Raw genomic sequence first — 10,196 nt, 5'->3', positions numbered from 1 at the left:
TCTAACTAACTCAGTACAGTTTCAAGAAGTATTAACTACAGTGTTTTCTAAATTTATAGATACTTACAGGATCAGCACCGGAGACTCAGTGTACTACATACTTACACAATTTTGGACCTCAAAAATTCACATCCCGAGCTTTTCAACCTAGCGCTGGTACCACTAAATGTCACACTCCTAACCCGGCCTAGACGTTCTGACCGAATCTGGAAGTGTTACGAAGAAGGGTTTTAAATTACATCTTTTTAAGTTAAAACGTATCATTTTATTAGTTTACCAATCAGAGTCTTAATATCCAGAAAAACTTGTCTTTATAATCTTATTTGAAACCATCTTAAGTTATCAAGAATCTACAACGGAAGTTTGAAAATTATTTTATTCGAAACCAAGCTCATGTTTCTAAAAACCATTTGTTAAAACCATTTGTTTGCGTGAAGTGTTTTTATCAACATTGCGAAAAAGAAAGCAAAACAAAATCCAAATCCAAAAGCTAAAACCATACAATCCAAAGAGTCCCAAAAATTACAAACTCTTAAGAAAAACCAGATTTTAAAATAAAATCATTATTACTAAATAAAAATAGTTCTCTGTCGAGTGGTCTCCGCTGAGCCTCCGTTGCACCGACTCGCCTAAGTCTGTGGATTACCTGAACAGTACAGACAAACAGATGTGAGTTTTCATAAAATCAGTGTGTAACCTAACAGATATAGTCATCAACATTCACAGAATCTCAAATACAGTCAGAAATAGAATTGAACCTAAATCCTTAATAGATACAGATATCAGAATCAAATGTACAGAACAAATATACAGAATCCTACCCCCATCCTCTACACACCATCTCCGTCCATCCCATCATACCATGTGAGGTTAAAAACACCCACCCAACCCTACACATCATATAGTGTCGATGTGACACATAACAGATAATATGCAGCCAAGCTACTAGTTAATAGACGAAAGGTCGTCGTACAAATCACTTCCTCCATATATGCAAATCCCACTCCAAAAACAGACACAAAATACAAATACAGAAACAACAGATTTAACATGCTTAACCCGCTCGTATACAAATAACATACAAACTTAAACAATACAGTTAGATATACATATCAATATCCTACTTAGTTCAAGTTATCAAAATATCAAATCACATGAAATAGGGTTTGGTTAGCCCTTACCGACCCTAGGTAGGTCCACAGTCGATCAGAACGACCCGTGCGACCCTAGGGAAAATTTTAGAATTTTGGGTCAACATGTCTGTGTGCTTTGCCCGTGTGGGCCCATACGCCCAAATTGGCCTTACCCATATGGGCTATATGGCCTGGCCCAAAACCCACACGTCCATGTGGCCCACACACCAAATCTGACCTAGCCCATGTGGCCCACATGGCCACACATGATCATGTCTCACACACGGCCAGCCACACACCTGTGTGACGTCGACAGTGCCCTTTTTTAGCTTTAGCTGAACGTCAATTTTTCATGTTTAAGGTACACATCTAGTTCGTTTTTGAAGAATTCACACCCCCGGAGTGAACAATACCTAAAATTACCAACCAAAACACCCACAATTAACTTTAATTCACAAATCCAACTGAGACACCTCTTGGGCACAACTCAAAAAATACAACAAAAAATTGCACTAAAATGATCCAAAAGCTTACCTTTCACAATAGCAGCCTTGAAACTTCACTACACCATCGAAGGGTCTCGATTTTATTAAAGGACACTTACCAGAACGGTACACCAGATTAACTCAAACATCAGTAGGACCAAAAGTAAAAAAATAAGACTCCCACAACACCACCACGAACCCTTACCTTCAAAATCGTACGACAAAAACAAAAAGTAAAACACCGTTATTGGAAGAGAAAATTTTGACAAGAATCAAAAAGGAAGAAATAAGGAAATTTTGACAAAAAAAAAGTATAGTAACGTCAGGAAGAGAGAGAGTTTTCTTCTTCTTTTTTAAGGGGAAAAAGAAAATAAAATATTTTTAACTCAAATTAATTTGTTTGTAACACATCCCTAAAATCTCTTTAATTCTCCACTACTCCGTTAACCCAAACCAACCACTTCAGAATTCTAGCCCCACCAAAACTCTTCAGACAACTAAGACAAAAATTAACATCCACACTCGCACGAGGATTCGAACACAAGACCTTAGGCAAGCTAACTCCTTACCAGTCAAACCAACAGGCTCATTCTGACTTGAGTTTACAAACAAACTTATATAAGCCCACTCAACAAGGATAAGGCTTGGATAAAAAATAACAAAATATTTCGAATGTGGGACTTGAACCCAAGACCTCAAACACACAATCAGAACACTTAGCCACTAAACAAATACATATTAATGTCAGATTTCACAAAAATATACTTAAATTATTCAGGGCGTTATATTAATGGTCAACCATTAAAATTAACGATCAACCATTAAAATTAACGGTCAAAGGGCCTTTTTGATGCCTTTTGGCAATCAAGTGCAAAAAGAAAAAAACAGGGGCGTAATTACTTTTTTTCCAAGTTTGAGGGCCTTTTTGATGTATTTTGACAGTTCAAGTACTCAATCGAGTAAATTTTAAAAAAGTTTGAGGGCTTTGTACACCTTTAAGCCTTGACATTTCAATTGACTAACAATAGAATGATTTCATAGTGTTCATCAGTTTGTGGATTAGAGCCCACACTCTAAGCAAGTTGAGCTTCAAAAATAACAGAGAGGATCGTGTTGGTCAAAAGCCAAGAAAAGACTTAAATTGTTCGTTCTTAAAATAACTAAGTATGAATTTGGTAAAAGGGTTTATTTCTATAAATAACATAATTGCTCGGGTTTTAGAAAAAAAATTAATTTTTCATTGTGCAGCAAAATTGTTTTCTAAACCGATTTTTTCCAAAATTTCTGAGATATGAAAATATTTCCATGAATAATGTGTTGTTTGTGGCAGGTTTGCCATGGGATATTACCTATTGGAATAGCTTCATTGGGGGTGAAATATTGCAGTTTGTTAAAAAATATGAAACTGACAATTTGGTGCTTAAGGAGTGTCCATTCCCTAGCAACCAAATTTGTATGGAGACAATTTCCATATTTAAAGTGTTGGTCATTTATTAAACAATTTATATGGGTTATGTTGATTGTATGGAGGATTTTTAGCACATTATAGAGGACCATATCACTGGGGAATCATATATTGGACATTGGAGTGGATCGCGTTACCCAAGTCAATCCTTTGAGTTGTGGACATTGGATTGTAATTACTTTGATTGTTATTTTTATAATGTATTAAACTTATATTATTGTTGGCTTGGTGGGATTGAGATAAATCTTCATATGTAAGCAAATCTCGAAATAAGTCTATATAATTGAGAGACTTGTATAGGTGAATGTATTTAGAGAATTAAGTATTTAATCTATTCTTGTAAGGAACCTTATTGTATGAGTGCATTTTGATAGTAAAACTTTGTGTTATGGTTTTACTTGCTAAAATTCACAAAGGGTATTTAGTGGTAAGAGTATTAAGTCTTCAAGTTACAATGGTGAAGAAAATTGTTACGGGGCGTGATAGATTATGATCACTTGTTGTTATTGTTGAAAAGAGTAAGTATTTCTCATTAAACTAAGCCTCACAAACGTAGAGAAATCGAACTGTATAAACAACTTCTTTATATTTTATTTGTTTTCTATTTTTTATTTGATGGTTGAAACCTAGACACATTTCACTTGTGTAGTCTAATTCTCTTATGATGGTTGATGGACTGTCATCTGTGTAAAAAGTAGCCAGAATTAGTAAGATATTATGTTAAATACTAGGGATGTTTAATATGCGTCGTAATCATGCTGATCTTTCGTATTATTAAATGACAAATTATGTTTTCTATAAAATATTATACACAAAACAGATTATAACCAACTCAAAAATATTATAAACATGTCAAACTATTTTAACCAAATGTTTTATGAGATCCACAAAATTATTTGAATTTCATTATAAATGTTGTTATATTTAGAGCCTTTTAAGTCAAAACTAAAATATATTTAATAAAATATTTAATTTTTTATATTTTATGTGATTTTATACCATGTTTGTTATCTACTCGTCTTATGGTACATTAACCATGTAAGTGAAAATAAAAATAATATTAAAATTTTATTCAATAATTATTTTTTGTAAAATAATTATCATCACTAATTTATTTTCCTAAAACTTGTTATTAATAATAAGGTAATAAAATTTACATAATACTAGTGTTTTTAATTTATTTATAATTAATTTATGAGGTGCTTATTTTTTATTGAATTAATATCTACTTGATTCGTGACATCAATTCAGTCAAAATTTTTATAATAATATCTGCATGCTTTTTTTTTTTTAAAAATTATGTTATTTCAATGTGATATAAATTTTGAGCATTTATAAAAGTCGAGAGTGCGTTCTTTCTAGTGATTCAGAGAAAAGGTAAGATACTGTAGCTGGGTTGAGGGTGAGTGGTGACATTTTTTAGGGAAGTATGGTGAAGGACGAGATCTCCCTTCTAGAGGAAGAACTCGTACAACTATCAATAAAGAGTTCGTTGTTGGTCCCGATTGGAAATATGTCGTTAATATGTTCTGTTTGGACAAAAAAAGTCATATACTCCTGACAGTTTCAGGGCACAAATAAAAAGTATCTGGAAAAAGACAAAGAAATTTGAAATCCAAGTGGTGGGGAAAAATCTCTTCATGATTTTATTCGTCAGTGAAGAGGATTTGGATATGATTATGGAGGGTAGACCATGGTTTTTTAAGTGACAACTTATCATTTTTTATAGGCTAACGAAACCTGTAAACCAAAATCAGATTACATTGGTTTCGTCTCTTTTTTGGCTTAAGATTGGTCCTTGTCCGCTAGAATGTGATAAAAAGGATCTTATGCATGCCATTGGTTCGACTTTCAGGGGGGTGATAAGATCGGAAATAAAAGGAGATGTTTTTCGACTGAAGGCACAAATCGATGAACAAAAACCTCTGAGAAGAGGTATTTTCATTTCAACGGAAGTAAAGGAAAAAGTTTGGGTGGCTTTCAAATATGAAAACTCACAACTTTCTATTTTGGCTGCGGTAAAATGAGATATAGAGTAAACGATTGCTGAAGCAGTGTGCTTATGTTGATTTTTCTGATCAGAGGATAGCGGAGGTTTCGTTTGTGGTGAAGCGAATGGCTATAGAAGAGAAACTTCCAATTCTGGAAACTACTGTTTATCACCAAAATTTAGGGGATTTGGTGGCTCCTTTATTCCCTGAAAATATGGAGAATACTGTGAGAGAGGAGCTTTCTAAGGAGATAATTGAGACTGATATACAACAGGAATGGAATAAGATAAAATCACAGATTGGGCCCGTTATTCCAATTGTGGAAACTTGTCATAAAACAAAAATGGCCAGTTGAAAACGTATCGCTAGAATAACAAAAGGAAAGTATCAAGAAAGAGAAAATGGCATGGGATAGCAAAAAGTGGGAATACAAGACCCTAAAGAGGTGGGAAAGCAATATTCAAATTGGGGTAATAATAAAAAAACTAAAAATTATGAAAAAGAATCCTAACAATTTCAGTGTTTTGAAAATAGAGTCGGATTCGTAGGAGCAGATTGTTGCTTCTTTTCAATAGGGATCGATGACTGCCAATCAGCAATCCGACCAGGAACAATGAAAATCTTATGTTGGAATGTTCATGAATTGGGGAGTCCATGGGCAATACAAAGACTTCGACAAATGGTGAAGTTTGATTATCCCCGAATGCTCTTTTTCATGGAGACTAAACTTGATGAAAATAGAATGGAGAAGGTGGGAAGGCGATGTGGTTTTAATTATGGAATTGAAGTGGAGGCGAATGGCTCAAGGGGTGGGCTGTGTTTAGCTTGGAAGGAGGACGTTAATGTGCAGTTGAAGAGTTATTCCAATAACCACATAGATGTTATTAAGGAAAATGATAATGACAAGCTTTAACGTTTTACAGGTTTCTATGGTGCACCTTACGCGAGTTTTACAGGTTTCTATGGTGCACCTTACGCGAGTTTTCAAGAAGAAACATGGAATCTCTTGAGAAGGTTAGGGAATGAAAAAAAATTTCCTTGGTTGGTGTGCGGAGATTTCAATGAAGTTTTATACTCTTTTGAGAAGGTTGGTGGGGTACCAAGAGAGGAACACAGAATAGAGGCTTTTCGAAAGACTCTTGATGATTGTCAACTAAGGGATATAGAGTACTCGGGGAATTGGTTCACTTGGGAACGAGGAAATCGACCCGAGACTAATATTAAGGAGCTGTTGGATAGAAGGGTTGCTAATGACGATTGGTTGAGTATGTTCCCTCATGCGACAATTAAACATTTACCGAATTCTTTCTCAGATCATTGCCCGATCCTACTAAGCACTGTTAGTGAAACAAGAAGAAATAAGCAGCTAATTTTGAATTTGAGGTGTGGTGGACGATGGGGGAGTCTTTAGAAGGAGAAATTAAGTGACTTTGGGATTCGACTAGAGGAACTATTTTCGAAAAATTAAAAGAATTGAGTACAAGTTTGATAAAATAGGAAAAAAGGATTAAGGTGAACCGCAATGAATTGAAGTGTACCCATTCTAAAAAATAGGAAGATCTAATGGCTGAGGGTTGAGATGATAATAATTTGGCAGCACTCATAGATGTTAAGATCCAACTGAACTTTGAGCTTGATAAGGACGAAGCTTTTTGGGAAAAAAGGGCAATAGTTAATTGGCTTCATTTAGGTGATAAAGACACTTCTTTTTTCCATAGGTACGCTTCGACTCGAAAAAAAAATGCTATTGGAAGTTTGGAGCGAGAAGATGGAAAGGTAGTAAGCACAGAAGATGAAATTGGGGAGTTTGCTACGAAATATTTTCAAAATATGTTTTCTTTGAATGGGATTGGTGATCTGTCGTATATTTTATCAGAGATTAATACTAACATCTTTCTTGAGGAGAATCTTTTCCTTTTAGCAAAGTTTACGGAGGAAGATGTTTACACAGCATTAAAATAAATTTGGCCTATAAAAGCACTGGGATTTGATGGTTTCCCAACTATGTTTTTCCAGAAATATTGACATATTGTCAAGAATGATGCTCTCTCCTATTGTTTGGGGGTTCTTAATGAAGGTAATGATCTTGAATATGCAAATGTTACTAAAATTATTCTTATCCTTAAAATTCTAAATCCCAAAAACCTAATGAATTTTAGACCCATTAGTTTGTGTTCTATTTTATATAAACTTGTGGCAAATTTTTTAGCAAACTGACTTCAGAGCATTATTGGGAACTGTGCCGATTGTGCTTAAAGTGTCTTTGTGCTGGGGAGATTAATTTTTGATAATGTTTTACTCGCTTATGAACTGTTACACACGTTTCGCCATAAGCACACTGGAAAGAAGGGCTATATGGCAGTTAAACTAGATATGAGTAAAGCCTATAACAGGGTTGAATAGGCTTTTTTAAAGGCAGTAATGTTAAAGATGGGTTTTGCTACTAATTGGGTAAGGGTCATATTGAGATGTATTTCATCAAATTTATATTCGGTAAAGGTTAATGGTTGCACGGAAAGAAGATTTCAGCCTTCAAGGGGCCTTCATCAAGGGGACCCTTTCAGTCCTTTTTTTATTTCTCATTTGTTGTGAAGATCTTTCAACTTTGATGAGGTTCGCCATGGATGGAAGGTTTTTGAAATGGGTGAAGACTTGTAGAGGAAGGCCTAAAATCTCACATCTCTTGTTTACGAATGACAGTATTCTCTTTGGGGAGGCAACAACTAGATATGCTATTTTATTGAAAGATATTCTTAAAGAATATGAGAATTGTTCTGGTCAATGTGTGAATTTCAGTAAATCAATAATTTTCTTTAGTTTAAATGTATCTGAGGGGGAGAAGATTCGAGTTTCAAATTTGATGAAGGTGTGTTTTTCCAACAATGCTGAAAAGTATTTGGGGTTGCCAAATATAGTGGGAACAATGAAGAAAGCATCTTTTCAAAACTTAAAGGATAGGATTCAAGAGAGAATCGAGAATTAGAGCACGAGGCTTTTGTCACAAAGGGAAAAGGAAATTTTTATTAAATCAGTCTTGCAAGCAATCCCCACATATGCAAGTCATATTTTTTGTTGCCAAAGTCTTTTTGTGGAAAAATTGAAAACAATATAGCCAAATATTGGTGGCAAAAGAGATAGGGAAAGTGAGGGATACATTGGTGCGAATGGAGGCATATGTGTAGATTGAAAGAGGATAGGGGGATGGGTTTTAGAAACATGAGAAAGTTTAATATTTCTTTGTTGGCCAAATAGGGGTTGAAGATTATAAATCGTCCAAATTCACTTATTGTACATTTGCTAAAAGATAAATACTTTCTGAGATCTGATTTTATAGATGCTCATTTAGGGAATAATTCATCTTATACTTGGAAAAATATTTGGACGACAAAAAGGGCTTTAAAGGAGGGTTTATACTGGTATGTTGGTTTGAGGAATAAAATCTTAGTATACGATGATACATAGATTCCCGGTAATGCAAATTTTAAAGTATCCAAAAATAGTCGTAATATGTAGAATTTAACGGTGTCGAAGTTAATAGATTCTAATGAGCGTATCTAGAAGCAAGGGTTTAATAAATGATACGTTCTTGCAATCGGACACTGTTAATATCCTTCAATTTCCGCTTGCTCAAAAAGCCCATGAAGATTTTCGGGTATGGAGTGAGGAACCTTAGGGGGGTTTTTGGTTCGCAGTGCCTACAAACTTTTACAAAAAAATTTGGAAGATCCTACTGCTTATACATTACAGACCAGATCTAGTGCTTTCCACAAACTTTTATGGAACCTAGACCTCCTGAGGAAAACTAAAATTACAATTAGGAGGATTTATTAGAACTATCTACCTACGCTTGCTAACTTAAAGTTTAAGAAGTTGGCCACAACTTCCTACTACCCTCGGTGTGGAAGTGTAAAGGAATCAATGGATCATTTGTTTCGACACTGCCCTATAACAGTTGAAGTTTGGTGAGAATTAAACTATTCGCACTTTCTGAACATTCAAGGTATGGAGTTTGAACAATGGCTTACTTGGGTTTTCGAGACTTGCACCACCCATCAGAGGAATATGTTCTGTTGTGCACTCTGGGCTATCTGGAATGACAGAAGCAAAAGGGTTCATGAAAAAAATTATTATAGGCACGGACAGTGCAAATTTTGTTTCTAGCTATATAGAAGAACTTAAACGGTTGGAGGAAAACATTTGTACTAAGAGAAGGGAGGATGTGAGTTGGAAAGCTCCACCGAGTTCAATTATCAAAATAAAATTTGATAGTGCTTTTGATGGTCGAAGATTCTGATCAGTGTTAGGAGTGGTTGCTAGGGATGAAAGAGGAACAATGTTGTTCACTCATACGAGTTTCCATGAGGGAGTAGTGTCAGCCTTTGTTGCTGAAGCTTTAGCTTGTCAACTCGAGGTTAGTACGGGTTTTGATAATGGATGGATACGAGTCATTATCGAAGGGAACTCATTAACAATGGTCAAGAAATATAAGTCTTTGAAACTTGATAAATCACAGATTGGAGTTTTCATAAGAAATATACAACAGATGAAGAGTAATTTTCAAGAAATCAGTTTCAATCATGTTCCAGGATCAGCAAATAAACTCGCTCATGCTTTGGTAATAGAAATGTTGAAAGGGAGGAAATCAGTTTACCTAGAGGGGAAACAATATTCGTCTGTGGATCCCAAGACAACGATGGGAAGACCAAGAGAACTGAATTGATCAAGAAGGGAAAGTTTGAAGAATGGAGGAAAGGAGTTTCTTTCTTTTGACGTTTGATCTATCTTTTTTGGATGTGCCTTATTGGTTTTGTGAAACCTTCAGTTTTGAGCATTGATGGATATTTTTGGGATAGAGAAAAAAAAAAGGAATTGATTGGGTATAAGGGTTGGTGTCTCACTGCTTCTAGAATTCTCTTTGTTTTGGTTTTTGTGTAATTTATTTGTCATTTATGTTTTAGTTTTGTGTGGGTCTTCTTTTGGGTTTTGTTTGGTGTTTTGGACTTATGTTCGTTTTTTTCTAATTTTTTGGTTTTTGGATTAATGAGAAGCAAAAGCCCAATCTATTTATTTCAAAAAAAATAGAGCATTTATAGTTAACTTAATAAAAATCTTACATGTTCTA

General features: G+C 34.8%; 1 long non-coding RNA gene across 2 annotated transcripts; it reads right to left on the bottom strand.

Annotated features, from left to right (window-relative positions):
- Positions 1–370: 370 nt before the first annotated feature.
- On the bottom strand, positions 371–9,993 carry LOC108459217 (uncharacterized). 2 transcript variants are annotated; one of them, XR_001867338.2, is made up of 5 exons: positions 9,726–9,993; positions 9,100–9,162; positions 1,668–1,823; positions 1,182–1,546; positions 371–646 (listed from the first exon to the last, which is right to left on the bottom strand). It is a non-coding gene; the product is annotated as an uncharacterized LOC108459217 (long non-coding RNA). The 2 variants fall into 2 exon arrangements; XR_001867337.2 differs by lacking the exon at positions 1,182–1,546 and having other exon boundaries at positions 9,726–9,981.
- Positions 9,994–10,196: the final 203 nt, after the last annotated feature.

This window comes from Gossypium arboreum, chromosome 7 (genome assembly GCF_025698485.1).
Source record: "Gossypium arboreum isolate Shixiya-1 chromosome 7, ASM2569848v2, whole genome shotgun sequence".
Lineage (NCBI taxonomy): Eukaryota > Viridiplantae > Streptophyta > Magnoliopsida > Malvales > Malvaceae > Gossypium > Gossypium arboreum.
The sequence above is the reverse complement of the archived record's forward strand: the minus strand, read 5'-3'. Positions and strand labels throughout refer to the sequence as shown.